At 43.6% G+C, this 18056-nt stretch overlaps 1 protein-coding gene across 18 annotated transcripts in view; it reads left to right on the forward strand.

Moving 5' to 3' along the window:
* The first annotated feature begins 8587 nt into the window (after positions 1–8587).
* The window catches only part of LOC124179126 (protein turtle-like), a 172889-nt gene continuing 163420 nt past the window's right edge, over positions 8588–18056 (forward strand). For all 18 annotated transcript variants that reach the window (XM_046563234.1, XM_046563239.1, XM_046563242.1 and 15 more), the window contains exon 1: positions 8588–8957. The gene's annotated coding sequence lies outside the window, so the exon portion shown is untranslated. The remainder of the gene's footprint in view (positions 8958–18056) is intronic.

Here is an 18056-nt window from a genome sequence, read left to right on the forward strand (position 1 = left end):
CTTCCACGTCGGAATGCTCCTCACCCTCTCGTGTGTGCCTTCTTATACTCTCTCTCTCTCTCTCTCTCTCTCTCTCTCTCTCTCTCGTCGCGACGCGCAACGTACACCTTTATTCCAATTTCATCGTGGTTGTACATATTTGCTGTGAACCAGTTTCGTGTTTGCACCAATTACGCCTGATTCGTCTCGCCACTTCTTCCTCTTCTTCTTCTTCTTCGCCTTGGCCGTGGCCCAAAGCGTGGCGCACATGCAGAGTCATCCCGACCGCGTTATAAACAACCGATAAGTATGTTTTCAAAGGGAATTCTCGCTCCCGCGCGAATATCGGAATATGATTTATTTGCTCACCCCGGTGAACCTACTGGACAAACATTTTTTGGTACTCAATATTTTCCAACGATTTGAATAATAATTATCGATAAACCAGCACTCGCCGTTTATTATGCTCGCTGTTACAGCAGGAAATTTCTACTAGCATAATATGTTAACATCACTATTCAAGAGGATTAGAACTCCAGAGTGCATTATCGTTACACAGCAAACTCATTTAGTTGAGAGCTTTTATACATGTATAATAAATTCAAAGTTCAAATGATCTCCGATCAACAGACTTGCTTTGTTCTTCGAGTTCACGACCAGAGGATTCGGATAAAGCAAGCTATTAATGAGTATAAAAACCATACTGTAGCAGACGGAATGAAGTAGCGAAAAACCGAAACTATAATAAATACACTCGGTTGAATTAGTCGCGTGACTTAAAAGTTGACCCGTTTTTCTATAAAGCATGAAAGCTCGGTGTTCGGAAGAATATTCTTTTCCCAATTTTCGACGACATCAACAGTCATCCAACTCAAGTCGTGACGAATGACCGTCCTTCTGGAAGTTTAGGAACTCTGAGCGATGTCGACGGAGTGACGGAGGAAGAAGCTGGCGATGGAAGAAACAATGCAGGGTACGGATCGATTATGTTAATTTCATAACTGAGTTACGAAGGAATATTCCCGCGGAATGGGATAATTTATCTTCTTGTTGATGCTGACATCTCCCTATTCATCGTATACCCCAACTAACATTCTCACTTTTCCGTTCGTCCTCTGTTTTCCTCGAAACTGTGCGGACCAAAATTGCACAGCGGGCCTTTTTTCCACCACCGCATAAATCCACGGCATGTAAAACATGTCATGTTTTCGATTCACTTCCGGCACGTGCGTGTGACGTTTTATTTAACGGCGGCAAAAACGATCGTATCTTTTCTCGACGGTTGATTAATTAAGGAGAAGCCAAGTATCCGGGCATAGTTTTTCATTTCATGAAAAAATAAGCCCCTTTTAGTGTTCGGACTTTTACTGGCTTGACTGCTAAGATATGGACTTCAACCTCAAGTTTACCATTATGCAGACGCTAATGTTGATTTATGCAGATTGTAGATCCATAGATTAGGGAATGAATTACTCGCTACCTCTGTGCCTTCCCGATTCGTAACAAGTGAAACGAAAATCAATAACTGGCTCATAATTTCACAGTATTCGTTGTTCTTTCACCGTTGTAAAAATCTCATCTTACGCACCCGACCGTCATTCGACGAGTGCATACCTCAAACCTGACAAATAACGCGTGAGCTTTTCACCGATCGATCCGAATTCCAACTGCAGCATAAAAATGACCTTGTTCCGTCAACGCATTGCGACGCCCTCCGAGCAGAGTACAAGTTTCCTATTTACAACGGTACACCAACGTTTCGAAACTTGCGGGAGCAGCTTTCGAGAGACTCGGGGCATTGGTGAACGGCTTATCACAGTTTGTCTCCAGCCGATGCTGGAGTTGCGAGGGAACGAGGATGACGGCGAAGCTACTCACTTAAGCCGTTTCGAGCGGCGAAGCAGGATGTCGTCGCAAAGACGCGGCACGACTAACCGGATCTTCGTCCTTTCGGTGCGGGGGTTGGAAAAGAAGACGCAAAAATCACCGGCTAATGGATTGCTCCGCAATCGTCGCCGACGTCACACCGAACTCCGCGCTATACGTGCAACCGCATTGTGCAGCGAGCCTAGACGCAGAGATTGCAGCTTTATTGCTCCACTTCCCTATCTATCTCCGACGAATTTCAATAGCGATGGATATGAATGCCTTCACCCATAGAATACGGGCCCGATCGATCACTCCGCCGGTCGATTATCTGCCTCTCGATGTCACTCTTCGTTAATTCGACCGCGCGTGCAGACTCGGGTGGAGGTCTATCGCTCCGATAACCGTTTTCAAGCTGCAAGCTCTCGCGCGCTTTCGATGGACTCGCCGCTTTCGAGACGTGAGCTAAGTCAGGGTCGGTTTTCTCGAGTCGATGAGCCGACGAGGATCGTGGCGGCGAATTCCACCAGCCGGGTTTGCTTTCGGGGTCGGCTTGTTCGATATGAGGAAACTTTGTCACGGTTCGTATACCTTCCTAGACTCAGACGGTGGTTTGGGACAGATGGCATCTTGAACTTTGCCGTGACTAAAACTCGCCGACTGCAGCACGTAGGAAACCATACTACGTATACCTCGGCAGCAGCGCAGCTCAGACAAACTGAAACTAGATTACGAATCATGGATAGTTGGCTCGACTAATAGACGCTTGAATTACTTCGCATCGACTATGCGGACATACTTACAGAGCGCGTCGTCGGGCCAAATGGATATTCCGGGGGAGAATTTTAGGCGGGCGAACTTCCGCTCGGTGCGAATCGCCCGATCATTTTATTCCCCGCCGAACATCCCAAGGGTAATTAACGATTGTCGAGGAGACGAAACTCTCGTTCTGCGCGTTCGAACTTGTACAGTTTCATTTCTAACCGCTCGATTTTCAACCGTGGAACACAAATATCAGGATGCGCTGTTCAATCATGAAGCTGATTGTAAAATCAAAGTTCAACATGCACTCCTACTGGTATAATAGAAACTTGTAATCAATTCGCGACGCGGTGCGGCACAAGACTAGCAAAAGTCAGCACATTGCTTGATTAGAAATCGATTACTCCGAGTTATTCACCACGCCTTTCTTCTTCCAAAGACTGAGTTATCGTTAAATTCTACTGTCCATTACAGCGCAAATTAATAGCAGACGGTTCGGAAGAATCCTCAACATTTTTATCGCATGCAAAAAGAAATGTATGCTTGGAAGTGGAACAAAAAATGCAAAATGTCTTTCACGTCACACGTCTTGTTTTTCAAAATCGTTAAAAAAATGTGGAGAAATTTTCACTAACCAGCAAAATGATCTGATGACAAGAAACGTTATCAAATTTTCGTAATAAGAAACATTGTTTGTTTCATCGCACTGGTGAACGATTTGTGAGAGAATTGAAAGCGATTTTTACCCAGCCTAGAAAATAGTTACACTATCTTAATTTCAGATGAAAATGAGAACGAAATTCATGGCGGTCTTCTTTAATCGTAATGGCGATTCAAGACTGTTGTTTGATAGTTGAGATTGGAGTTTGATTGTGAGTTTGAGACGGTGTGATATCGAGAAAAATTTCACTGCTCTTTATTTTTGAATTGGTCCGCCGATAGCCGAAAAATTCATCGTCACCTTGCAGCCCTTTACAAATTTTTCATTTCTGCCACTTGTTGATCATAACCATAGTATTTTTGCAATGTTGTAAAATTGAGTATTCAAAAATGCCGGCATGATAAAGAACCGTGTTTCGTTGACATTTGAAAAATGGTCTTCTGAATAAATTGAGCAATCTGAGTGGAGTAAAATCGAACGAATCTATAAAAGTTTCTTCAACAATTTCGACAGTTTTTATTTATATTTCCGACACCGTGTATTTTGAAGGCATTTTTCACATAACCTTCGGAATGTGATGATTTCACGAATACTCAACGTAAGGGTATCTCTAGTAACAAAATCACCACACTGACAATGAGGGAACCTTTTAGATCCGGTAACTGCTCAGTAGGTCCTTAACTATTTTCATTTTTCATCACAATGGTAAAATATAGTTTCAGGTACAAAATGAAAATTAGTTTTACAGCCGTTACCGGAAAGTCTGGTATCCGTTACGATTCTTTCTCGTTACGATCACTGTTACTAGATTTTTTTGTAACCTTTGCGAAAATTTAATGCTCGTGCATGAATAAATTGGCATTGAAGCCTTGTTTAACTAAAAAAGTAGAGCAAACATCAGAAACTGATTTTGCGTTGCAATAACCAAAAAAGGATCGATGATAGCGCAAAATGATTAGGCGTACCTCGTTCTTCGTAATTCCAACAATATTCGAACAGTTTTTTTAACGATACCTGCGTTGCTCAATTTTTCAATTTGCCGTAACAAATGAAATTTTTCTCAGCGCAAAAGCACCGATCCTCTACCAGGCAACCTCCTTAATCGAGGCGGTCGCAACGGCCGGACGAGAGTTAGCACAAGCTCCATGTACTACAAATAATCAAACCACGAGACAGGTTCGTCGTCATCTCTCAGTCCGGCAGCAACTCCAGCGGATGCCGGAACATCGCCGCCTGCTAATCACGGTTGTGTGAAGGGATGGTTTGCTCAAAGCACTCGGGTTCCCTTCCCGCGGTCCAGGACAGAGCGACTACGACGTCTGATTAGTAGCCGGCGGTTTGTGCGCCGCGATGCGGCGACGAGACCTTTCCGGGCACCGAAGTTTTAACTTGAAAGTTAAACTTTAAATTATCACCTCGTAAACCCGCCCACCTATACGCGCGGTACGCGACCAACCCGAGGAAATACAGAAGCTCCTTCCTGCCGGCGAGCCGACCTTTCGACCTTCGCTTCCAGAGGTTTCTAGAACACGCGGAGGGCCGAGTAAAAGGGGAGAAAAGAGAGAGGAAGGTCGAGACTTGACCGAGCTCGCCAATTAACCCCGTCAAGGACGATCAAAAAAAGAGCCGCATCCAGCTGGTCCTGTTTCTCTGATTTGAATTTCTTTCCTGCCTGCAATTTTTTCTCTGCCTTTTTTCACTCCCGTAGAGCGAAAGGGTGGAAAATTTCCAGGTCATCTGGAACAGCGTCGATCTGCCGAAAGAACGGACAGTTTTTACCGTCGAGAAACTTTTTCGGATTTATTTTCAACCGCGAAAGCGGGGGGCGTCTGTTGAAAGGGGTCGAAATTAAATAACCGGCATTAATCGATGTATCCGAGCAAACAATTCCTCAAGATCAAATCGAGGCTTAGATCCGAAAGTCTGCGGGGCGGAGTCGAACTCGGCTCCTCTTCGAGGCCCCGACGCGCTATCTTAAATTTTCAGCTTCAGCTCGACTGTGCAGGAGAGTAAAATTATGAAGGTAATACGTATAACGTGCAGCGCGAAGCCTCGGGAGCCGAGAAAGTGATAATAAATGAGAGAATTATCCGGGAAATTAAGTTTGGTAAAAGAATCGGGTGCGCGGGGTGCCGAGCAGCGGATCTCCCTCCCTCTCGATCACTCCGCGTACCAACATGATCTGTAATCGTTAGATAGCTGTTTTAAAAATCCCCCCTTTCCCTGCCTCCTCGATCATCAAACACGCATCGCGCCTTCAGCCCTTGACGCGTGTTAAATTGTTTGCAGTTTACGTCCCCGACGTGACGAAAGTTCGTTTGTTAATTATTTCGAGTGCTTTCGGAGTTTGTAAACCATGTTTGTAAACTGCGATCGAAATTTTAGTGAAATTAAATTACAGGCCGACAAGCGTCGCTGTCGTCCGTAATCGAAGAAACGGCGTCAATTTTCCAACCACTATCCAACTTTCGTCAATTCGAAAAACGGTTATTAATTCAAACTCACGTTCTTAATTATTCGCCGAAAAAAACTGACTTTCCTTCTTTGCCGGTTTGTGAATATTTTAATATGTGATACGATTTTTTTCTCTCTCTCTCACACAGTTGCACCCGAATAACTGCGGCAGAAATTAACCGATACGTTTGAAGTAGGTGACGAATTTTTGGAAATTCCTTGGCACGCCAAACGGGCAGGATAATTCCTGGAGGCAGGACGAAGGAGTGTGCTCAGGGTTACGGGGGTCCACAATTCTAGCTCGGATATGGGATCTCTTCTTTCCCAAGGGCCAGGATCTCCCACGCGTTTGCATTCTTAAGTTATGCACGCGGCACGCGCCCACGCCTTAGTGTGCTAGTGGCCGAGAGTGTGTGCGCGTGTGTTCTTACAAGCGGGATACACGCGTTGAAAAATCCCATAAAATCTTACGAGGCAGTTCCGACCGCCGTGCGGATCGGGCCGTTCGGCTCGTGTGCACGCCTCTCAATTATTAACCGAGTATTATATGAAACAGCCATACTCGGTGATAAATTTTTCAAATATTCCCGTCTCCTCCTTCGCCCAGCTCCGTGTATGGTCTACGTCTCTCTTTTCTCCGCGTCGAGTTATCCCTTTGAAGAAAACAAAGAAAGAGAGAGGAGGAAGATGCATGGAGGAGAAGAAAAAAACAAAAAAAAAATACAAAAATACGTTACAATTTGGCTGCAGCGTTTTGCCCGCTGTTTAACCTGCGAACCGATGAGCGACCGACGTTCATGACGCCAATTTTCATTCCGAGCACGATTCGTAGAATGCACATGTGTGCGTATCGATTCGATTGACGTGATGGTGGTTTGTCGTTTCGGATATTTATATTCAGGTCGAAGCCGGGTTTCAAATGTTTGGTACAATTTTTTAGGAATACGTTATCGCACACAGGGATAAAAATCGTTCCGGCACACACGGGAAATTTAACGGTTTCGAAATTTTCATACGTGTGTAATACGTGTGCCTAAATTTTACACCCGCTCTTCTGTCTACAGAGCTCAATTCAATATTCGCCGTCATTTGTATACCTCCCTCCCTTTTCCCAGTTACATGTTACAAAAAGGAATGCAAACGACGAGGCAGCAATCAATAAAACCCGAATCATCCGATTCTTGCTCTGAAAGAAAAAGCAAGACAAAAATTATTTCTAAAATGAAGAAAGCTGGATTTGAAAACGCCTGCTGGAATGGCATTATAATAGTCAAATAGAATTTTCAGTGCCACTTGGAAGGATCACAGAATTCGGCATCTTGTTTAGTTCCTTTTCGTCGATGTTACGCCGATTTGCACATCAGCAGCTCGCCTCCGTTAAATTAATGTGCGGAAGCCCCGTGATACTAAACGCCGATTTTATGTTTCCCTGCAGTAGCCCAACTACGCTTCTAATTAAAGTCACCCGGTTTACTGCCCCGTTACCCGTTATTTGTTTGTTATTGATCGGTCGAAGACGGGATCCTCATCACCGATAGACAACACGTTGAGTGGTCATTTTCTCAGTATTCTCCCCCACGCAGCCCAAATTGCAGAAGTAGACAAAAAAAAAACCATGAAAAAGCAGATCTTCTTTTCTTTACTTAATTCTTCTGATCCGCAGAAAAAATTCATGCCGTCATTTCTTGCATCATGAATTTATAGTGAAATTCGAAATGACGAGGAGGTCATCAAGTTGATAGTTGAAAATCAACTTGTAAATAAAAGACAGTTGAAGGACTGACGTATTATTTGAAATAACCAGGAATTAATCGGTGTAACTGAAATCAATCGGCAATCAAGAATAAATCACGCGGCAAGTCTTTGGAATCATGAAAATCGTTGCAAGTCTCGCGGCGAACGCGATACGGTATTATTTCACTGAAATTCCGTCGACTCCTGTCTTATCGCGTGCTTTTGTTGACTTCCAGTTGATACCAAGTGATGTTCATTGATATTCAATGATTTTCTAACATTTTAGGTAAACATCAGCGATGTGTTGAAATTTCTTGTAACACCGTGCAATCCAAAAATTGTCCATAATGTTTAAAAATCATAGGAAGCAACGAAAGTCATAGGAATCATTGAAATCTGAATCATTTCGCTGAAATTACGCCGGCCTCTGTCGCATCGCGTGCTTTCGTCGATATCCGGTTCATACCGAGTGATTTCCATCGGTTTTCCTGATTTCCCAGCGTTCCGGGTGACTATCAGTGAACCGTGGTGATCTTACGTGACTCTAAGCTGTCGGGAAACTACCAAAAATTGCCAATAACGCTCGAAAAATACCGGAAATCATGGAAAATCACGGCAATCATTGAACACCGCCACGAATCTCATGGCAACGTCGAAGAAATCGCAGTAAACGGAAAACGGTGTCGTTTCACTGAAATTCCACCGACTCCTGCCTCACCGCGCGCTTTCATCGATTCCCATTGATTTCCCATGATTTCCCAGCGTCGTATGCGACCATCGGTGATCCGTCGTGATTTTCCGTGTCTCCAGTCTCTCGGAAAACGATCAAAGATCGCCTGCAACGCCCGCAAATCGTCGGAAAATCCCCCGAAAATGTAGAAATCGTTGAAAGTCAGCGGAAATGATTGTCAAGAAAAATCGAACAATCGATCAGATCTCCGGGAAAAATTCGCCCTCGAGAAGTCCTGAGACAGGAGAGGCTCGTATGTTCAGGCGTCGGCGAGTGTTCCCCGGCTTCTGCGCCAGTGGCATCCGGTGTCTCTCGATTGGTCGATTCGAAAGCGGCATCGCGTTCATAGGCTGACGCGCAGAAGTACGTTCGATAGCCTGCCAGAGAGCCCAGTACCCGGCAGGGCCTCGAAGAAGAGACTGCTTCGTCTCGACTTTGATAAACTACTGTGTACGTTCGTTCGTTCGTTCGTTCGTCCGTCACTCGTTGCACGTTCGCCCTCCCCGCCCCCCCCGGCCCGCCCCTGACCACTAATTTGCACACTTGCTCACAACACTTGCGCAAAACGAAGAAACACACAAACACAAACACAAACGCGTAATTGATAATTTTTCATTTCAATTATGCCAAGTTTTATCGTCGGTAGATCGATCTTACTACGATTCAGGATCATCGCGACACAGTGCTGTTTGTGATTTTGTGTTTCGTGTTTTAGTGCCTTTTTATTTTGGATTTTTAACCACGCTGATAAGGACGACGACGCTGCTTTGGGTGAGTCGATCACTTCGGTTTATTTACTTGTTCGTTCTCTGACTCGGTATTATTTAAGGATTTTATAGTGGATTTTTGTACGGAACGAGGAGAAATATCTACCTGTTGTTGAAGAAGATGTTATTTGTCTGGGTATAAAATTTTGTCAAACAATTCCTTTCGAATAAGAAAATTTTCAACAAATGGATATCTCTTCCGGTCGCATATATATTTCTGAGAGTTAATTTGACCCCTCACGATTCCCGAGCTAATCGAGCTCTTACATTTTTTCCGTGTTTAGAAAAATTGGCTTATCCATTTCACTCGAGTGGATTAGAATTCTCATTCAAATAACAGACACTTTGAACGATCAACGGTCGACGTAATTCTTCAGGAATTTCTAGCACTTGTGATTCCTGTTAAACGAAACCCATGAAAACTGAGACCGAATTCAAAATATTCAATTCGGATTTACCGCGCACGAATCAGAACATCGCGATGCGGACTGCGAGTCGACAGGCGCGTCTCAATGTCAGAGGAGGAAAAACTGGGGGCACCTTATCGAGTATTTGCGAACGAGTGCACGAACCCCATAAATAAAAGAGAAAAAATTATCACCGGTCGATTTTTTTTTTTTTCAACGTTTTATTTTATTTAGTTTTCTTCCTGTTTCGTGGTAAGTCACAACTCCGCCTTATCTGATTCTCGTAAGTTAACCCAACACGGTTTAACGCGACTTGAGCATGCCCGCGTCTATTTAAATTCGACAGCGATGTAATCGATGTTCGTGATACAAGTTTAATCGTAAAAATATGGCAGCGAAACAATTACCGCGGCAAATATTGCAGCTGCGAATTTGAGAGAAAAAATTATATTTTCCAGATAGAAATAAAAGTATGGATCGCACGATTTCTGCGAGTCTTTTAAAAACTCGCACTGTATGCACTGAGAAAAATTTCATTTGTTACGGTAACTAGAAAAATTCAGTAAAACGGGTATGGTTAAAAAAAAACATGTTTGAATATTGTTGGAATTACGAAAAACGAGCTACGCCTAAACATTTTGCGCTATCGTTGATCATTTTTTGGTAATTGCAACGCAAAATCAGTTTCTGAGGTTTACTCCACTGTGTTAGTTAAACAAGGCTTTAACGTCAATTTATTCTTGCACGAGCATTAAATTTTCGCAAAAGTTGCAAGAAAATCTAGTAACAGCGATCGTAACGAGAAAGAATCGTAACGGATACTAGACTTTCCGGTAACGGCTAGAAAACTAATTTTCATTTTCTACCTGGAACTGTATTTTTCGATTGTGGTAAAAAATGAAAATAGTTAAGGACCGAGCGGTAACCGGATCTAAAAATTTCTCTCAGGGTAATGTTGGTAATCGATAGCAACGGGGGGCAATTTTTATCACGAAAACGATCGCCGTAAGAAACTTGATGTTAATTTATTTGATTCGCTGACCGATTTTCGCGACAATTTGAAAACGATTTAGCAACTGATCGAAGAACGCGCCAATTCATGCAGAGGAGAGGCATGATTCTACTTTTACGAGGGTAAATGGAAACAGGTAATGAGCCAACGATTCCAGGGCTACGGGTGTATATATATATATATATATTTTATATATATATATATATATATATAAGGCGATCGATATGGTTACATGATAAGTGGTTGTACTAATTCCCCTTTCGCAAGGCACGATATCTCGACAACAACGTGCAGGAAACAAACAACCGCCAACCGTGCGTCAATAAAATAGTAAACTATCATGTCGCAGATTGGAATATAACACATTATTGGGTTATACAAATTTCCAAATCCCATATGAATCAAGTCTCGGTGTTGCATGTTTTTACCGAATAACTCCTCGTCCCGTAATCGACGTGTCTGATGAACATGACAAATGCCAGAAGCCTGCGTGACGTAAGCGATGTACCGAAAATATTACTAAAGGATGGAAAGAACGAAATGACTGCGAAAAAAATAAATAAATAAAATAGAATCCAACAAGATTGAATTGGATTTTTTTTATCATACAGGCTTTCTGACAGGTTCGTTATTCGAATAAAATTTATTCCTTTGAAACAATTGCGTCGAGAACAAAATCTTGTAGATCACCGGTGTGAAAGATCAGTGGTTGATAAGGAAATTGTTAGTATTTTGAAAGCAGAAACTCGAGCGTCATTATTTTATCTGTCGGATCAAATGAAAATCTAATTTATAAACAGCACTTTGAAGATCCTATTTCGTCACCGTGACGATGACAAATGAGTTGCGGGGAGTAAATCCCATAAACAAACCAATCGGCGTAGGAATAAGGCTAATGGGATGCAGATCCGCGCTCAGCGATCTTCTTGACGACATTGCATTGGCAGCTGATAGAGGGTATTGACTTGATTTGGCGGTTAAAATCCAAGGTCTTGATCGGCAAAAAAAAAAAGAAGAGTACCATTCGATTATTTGATCAAATTTTCAGACGAGAATCCGCTGCCACATACGATCTATGAATCTTTTCAATATCCAGAGTGTTGAAGTATGTTCAGGTTGACGTTTTTTCAACAGTGAAACCGACGAATAAATATTTACAGAAGTTCAGCTGAGTGTGTACGTAGCAAAAGGTACCTGATTCGCAAGCAGCGCGAGCTTGCAGTACCGTCTCCGAAAAGCTCTCTCGCTCTACGCTTTGGCAAGCATATTAAATACAGACGACGAAGTTGCAGAATTTACCGTTCGTCAATGAGAAATAACACATTGTACCGGTGTACATGGATTTGTACTCGAGTTAAAAATCCGAGGAAAAATTTGAAAACAAATTGAAATACCCAAATTGGAATTCATTAGCAGCAGCTAGTGATATTTTACCTACGTCTGCTGCATCTAGTGGCGACATATCATTACTTTCTCTCTCTCTCTCTCTCTCTCTCTCTCTCTCCAGGCTCAGAAACTTGTTTCCTCTCGTGCCTCTTCTTGAGTGAACCTTAAATTGGTGATTAGCGTCGTTTGAACAGATGCAATCCTCCTCCCTTGATAAGGTTGTGGTTAGGAAATTCCTCTCCTACGGTTGCATCGCCCCGGGGTGAAAATCCTGCGTTTGGTTCCGCCCAAGTTCCCACGACATGTGCATACGTGAGGAACAGTCATATCGTGAGAGGCTCTCACCCTACGTTGTCTTCTATTCGGAATGTAGCTCCGCTCTGATATCGTTTTCCTCTGTGTCTGTTATTCCCGTCTTCAATTTCTAGTTAACCGCATTGATTGTCCTCCAAGCTGCTTACGTCGCAGTTACATGCCGAAGCAAAGTATCGAGACACGCGACGATTTCCTCAAAAATTACCCCGCCCCACGAGGTTGGCCGTCCCTTAAATCAATGTCTGTTTTATGCAATTTTTCACCCTCAAATGTTCAAGATCAGGGTTGATCAGTTGAGCACTGATTGCGAGCCGCGTTTTAGTTTGGCTTACTGTTTCGAACGATCGTCGAGAACCGGAAGAGCGAACAACTTACGGTCCCGAACTTCGAGCGAGTTTCCCTCGATCTGCATTTCTGATGGAACGTCAACAAAGTGCGATCGTGGTGGAAACAGACGTAGGTACAATTTCACCACCGTCGTCGAGTGAAATTCAATTACTCTCGAGTCTCTCTCCACGACCCTGATGCAACCAGCCCGCCCCGTTTGCGCATCTCTACGATCCTCGCAGCGGAGTTAACAATCCTCTGCATACGCGGATGCACCGAAGTCATGCATCTAGTAGATGTTACGTTACGTTACGCTAACCCAGAGCGAGTGGATCACCATGCGAAATTGAAACGTGTATGCACGTATTTGTATTCAAGCCGTACGTTGCAGGGATCTAAAGACCCTTGGAACGGTTTGAAAGGCTCTTCGCGTAGCAGCGGGACTCATCCAATCCCTTCTTGGATATCAGCTTATGGTGGTCGTTAACTCCGCGCCCTTGGAGGTTTCAACTCGTGGACCACACCTAAGGTTGACGGTTTGATGTTCTCACGCGTATCTCGCAGCAGTGAGGCATTTAAAGTAGAATGTTTTTCTTCTTAATCAGACACCGGATGCTACTTGTTGAAGAAGAATGTCACTGATCGATTGCACTTCTTCCGATTCGAGTCAATCATGGTCGAACTACCGTCCTGAAAAAATATCCTTCTGCCGCGCCATCGATCGGAATGACCTCGGGCGAAGAGCAACTATATAAGACTGGCGACAAAAGACCCGAGGAAGAAGAAGAAGGATAAGATAAAAAAAGCGAAATAAAAGAAAGAAGCACAACGCGAAACAATCCCGAGCACTGCCAGAGAGGTCCAAGCGCCGTCAATTAGAACGTCTCTCCACAGAGCCTGTGCAGTCTTGGCACGAACTCGTGTTTAATGCTTCACCGAGCCGAGGCGGCTAATCCGCGAGTCAATTATTAGGGACGCTTGCGTTTTCCGTCGCTAATTACCAATCGCGATTCAGCCCCGTTTCCGGGGACCCGGCAATAATCATAGCGGACCAGGAAGACGTCTTCGCGACTCGCGAAGCCAAGGAGAATCTCGATCAAAGGGGACCGGACGGAAGAGGGCAGTCATTCGTGTACCAAAACTGCTTCGGCAGTCCGGAAGCAGCAGCGAGAACCACTTGGCGTATAACGGACAGCGGCCCGTCCGCTGTTAGCCGCATTGACTGTAACACAACAGTCGGAAAGCTGGCGGCAACTACGGGACCACATTTCGTCCATACATATTCATACGTCGGTGCAGCAGCAGAAGCGGCAGAAGCACCAGAGACGTGGACCAAAGCCGTGCGTGTTATCCCGGTGGTCTCGGCTCTTCCCCTTCGGCGATGATGCAGCTTGGGAGTCCGGTACGAGCCGGCAAGTTCCGGTACCTAATTCGGCGAACACTGAATACACCCATGCATATTCACCGCGTTTGTGGTTCGTCTGACTTCTGACTCGAGCCGTGGCGTTCGGCTTCCATCTTGGGTACCGTGAATCCACAGTCGACACTCGGTTCGACGGAGTTTTCCAAGACAGTTGTCTGGAGGTTGGAAAGGAGAGGAGAGCCGATGGAGCTTCGAAGGTGTTGCAGGGATTGGTTGTGGAAGCGGTTTAGCTGGGCGTGTCTGGTTCATCTCCATACCCGACGCTGTACGTCAACGCGTCGCGTTCCGTGACCAGGGTCCGGACCTTCTTGGTTCCAGGAATCATTTCCAAGGGAACACTTCAGAGACTCCGGGTTCTCTACGTCGGGTTAGCATAAATTACCGAGCAAGCGAGGGATTCATTCACCGTTTCGACTCTCTCGTCTCTCGTTCCTGATAATAAGACGATGGAAAGAAGAAGCCTCGTGGCTTTGCTGCGCCGGTTCTCCACGCATCGAGTGTCCCGTCCAGGCACGCTGCACTCCTCGACTTCACTTATTAGGAGTGATTTCATTACCCGGCAACTCGGCGTACAATCGTGAACCGATTCTATCGCTCGCGGATGGAAACGCCCAGACAACCTATTCGAGTCAGCTTCGAATGAGACGTTATCTCAAGTGGCATGAAAATTGATCTGATTTCACTCACCTCGGTCACCCGAGTCTACGCAGGTCACTTGCGGCAGTCAGGTTAGACTCTCCGTTGAGGTTCCCGAACCTTCAAACCTCCGACGGTGTCCCATAAAAGCACGTTTCCTGGCTCTGTAAAGAAAGGTTTTCAATTTTTATCGCACAGCGTTGTTTTGCGCGTGCAAATCGTAGTCAATAATCGTTTCCCACGTTGCGATCAGAAGATTCAGAAGACATTCGTCTGGCCTGCGCGACGTTACGATAGGCGTCATACACTGCACCAACATTTGAGTAGATTCTGAACTCGGTGTGTCCACATTTCGTCAGCTTACCGAACGCTAGGGAAATTAAGTCTAGAGGCTTCCTACTGTTTACACGCGTTTATCTACGTACCGTTTTGTATTTGCACACCGTTAACTACGCACTTACATTTACCTAGCAAAACTTATACAACGTGAACACGGCGATCAGCCATTACAATACATCGTTTTTCGGTAACCGTCGACTCGCTGCTTTCCTTTTTATACCTTTTAACCTATAAGCTGATAATTTGAATAATTTTCACCTCCGTTAATGCCTTTAATATGTAATCTTTTTTTTTCTTTTCACTCTTCGTCTTATCACGTTCGACATATTGGGCTTATAAATTATACCGCATACCGTGATAAATGTGTGAATAATAAATGAGGCTATTTTTTCGTCATCTTCGTTGATTCTCGTAATGTTCCCGACGACCTTTAACAGGTTACAGACGATTGTGCCCGACGAATGCTGTATAATGGATACAAGTAACTGCTCGCTTAGAGATACGGATGTGCATGGTATATTTTGTACTCACGCAATCGTTGACTTTCTAATTTTTGTTCGCACGCGAGACAAAACATTTTACGGCTTTGATGTACGGATCGAATGTCTGCGGCGCGTAGGTAGAAGATATTTGTACGCGCGGGTAGAAAGGACCGAAAGTATATTACAATATGTGCAGACGTTGATGCAATCTCGACGAAACGGCGTACGGTATCCCCAGTTCGATATTTCCGCCGCGTTTTACCCGCGACAGAGTGAAACGGATCGATCATTTTTGCTGGTACCTTACCGCCTAGGTTGCATCGTGTTGAATTACCTTCCGTGTAAAATGATCGTGCGGATGGATCCGTCGGCGGGTAGAAAGAAGAGAGAGAAAACTCGTGCAAAAATTCACCTGCAATCACCCGCATCGCGTCGTGTGTCTGATGCGAAAACAAGAAGAGCGATCAAAGAGCTTTTGAGGTTCTGGAAGTCCAGAGGTGAAAAATTTAATCAGAGAGTAATTCGCCGCCCAGCATGGTCAATGAAAAAGGAAAAAAATGAAAACACCACTCGGAGTGGTAAAAAGAGAAACGCTGTTTTTCTCCCGTTGAAGGATGAACATTCGGGCAACGTCCTCGCCGTGAAGGGAGATCCACTTTGCATGCGTTTGTCGGTGATTCTCAAGTTTATAGCTAGCTCTGCATCCAGACTCCTGCAGTCGCATTGCAGTCACGTATCCCCGCTCCACGCTCTCTTGATTTTTGATTCGATGTAAAGGAATTCCTTAAAACTTTGAAAACTCTTATTATGGGTGGGCTAAACTCCGTCCTGTGTCCCGTAGTACGAAGACTTTTGCTGTGTTTACCCAGACGATGAAATTGTCGGGTGATTTCTGAGGCTGAAAGCATCCTCTGAGTGACTTGAAATCAATCGGAAAAATTTCCCGCAATCCTGATCTTTCAATTCCGAATCGAACGATCAAGCCCGTTTGCAAATTTCATTGTGTAAAACTTGAAACGTCGTGCACTGAGAGAAATTTTTAGTTCCGGTTATCGCTCGGTCCTTAACTATTCTCATTTTTCATCACAATGGAAAAATATAGTTCCAGGTACAAAATGAAAATTAGTTTTACAGCCGTTACCGGAAAGTCTGGTATCCGTTACGATTCTTTCTCGTTACGATCACTGTTACTAGATTTTTTTGTAACCTTTGCGAAAATTTAATGCTCGTGCATGAATAAATTGGCATTGAAGCCTTGTTTAACTAAAAAAGTAGAGTAAACCTCAGAAACTGATTTTGCGTTGCAATAACCAAAAAAGGATCGACGATAGCGCAAAATGTTTACGCGTAGCTCGTTTTTCGTAATTCCAACAATATTCAAACAGTTTTTTTTAACGATACTTGTTTTACGGAATTTTTCTGGTTACTGTAACAAATGAAATTTTTCTCGGTATGTCGAAGTCGGGATTCAAATAACGTGACTTTTCGTTGACTTCGTCAGCTTTCTATTCGTTGATTGTATACAGAAGTATTTCCGCTTCGACATGACGATAAACAATGACTTACCGTTATTTCGGTTACGAATGAAAATTGTATATATAACGGCGAAACGAAACGCGGAGAATCGTTTCATTGCTGCATTGTCAGCTGAAAATCGTTTTCACGGTGGTTGAATCGCGGACGTACATATACGTCGTATTATACATGCACACTGTATTCCTGAGCATCGATCGTTTCGCTGTTGGCGATAAATTTGCGACGACTAGACTGCGCCAATGAAAATATCGATACTCATTCTGCTCGCCTCCGCGAGTTTCCTGTTTTTATCAACTCCCGGCCTCTTGTTTTCGAGATACTGTCTTTCCTTTGAATCAAACTGCAAAATGTCGATTTGTACAAGGTGATTGAGAGTCTGGAAAAAAAGGATGTCGCTTAGTCGAGCTGACGATAAATTGCTCGCTTCGTTGAGTAAACAAGTGTTGATTAACGTTTGCGAAAAAATTCATTTTCTCTTCTCAATGATTCATTGTATCAGGTACAAAACACAGAGTTTAGTATTCTCGGCATTTTTTTTCGCGTCTATCAATCGCCCATCTTTTTTCCATAACCTGAACCAATTATTTCGTAAAATAAATATTCACGCGTTCTCTATAATTTGGTTACGTCTTCTAATAATGATAATCTAATTTCTCTGGGCAATTAAAGCTATAGCAAAGTAATATTGCTTATACAAGAAACGTTTCACGTCAACGAAAGCTCGGTGATGGACAAATGATTTTTCATTTCTCGTCCTTTGACTGGTATAAAAATTTCACCGGCGAATAAAGCTTTCGATAAATAAAGCTGTATAAATCGCCAACTTAACATAAATTGCAATTTTTACTATCGATTCAATCGCGAATCCTTATTTTCTTGAAGCATGAAAAAATACCTCACGTCCCTACAAATTTAGGCAAGTCAAATAATTTAATCGCGACGCGTTCATAAGTTTATAAATTTCTTTTTTTTTATCACAACGTGAGAAATATTGAGAAAATTTTTTGATTCTAACCTGCTACTTGCAGTGTAAAAAAAAAAAGAAAAAAAAAAGGAACAACGTGAGGACGATACTTTTTCTACGGTTTCGGAAGCGTTACGTTTGGCCCCGAATGTCCCTTAAGTGGAGTATCAAATATTGATGATATGCTTTTGCACCAGGTTTGTAGCACGTGTGAATAAATAGAAAACGGTCAAGGTTCTGCGAAACTAGGACGCCTTTTATCGATCCTGTAACCCC

Source organism: Neodiprion fabricii, chromosome 3, assembly GCF_021155785.1.
Source record: "Neodiprion fabricii isolate iyNeoFabr1 chromosome 3, iyNeoFabr1.1, whole genome shotgun sequence".
Taxonomy (NCBI): Eukaryota; Metazoa; Arthropoda; class Insecta; order Hymenoptera; family Diprionidae; genus Neodiprion; species Neodiprion fabricii.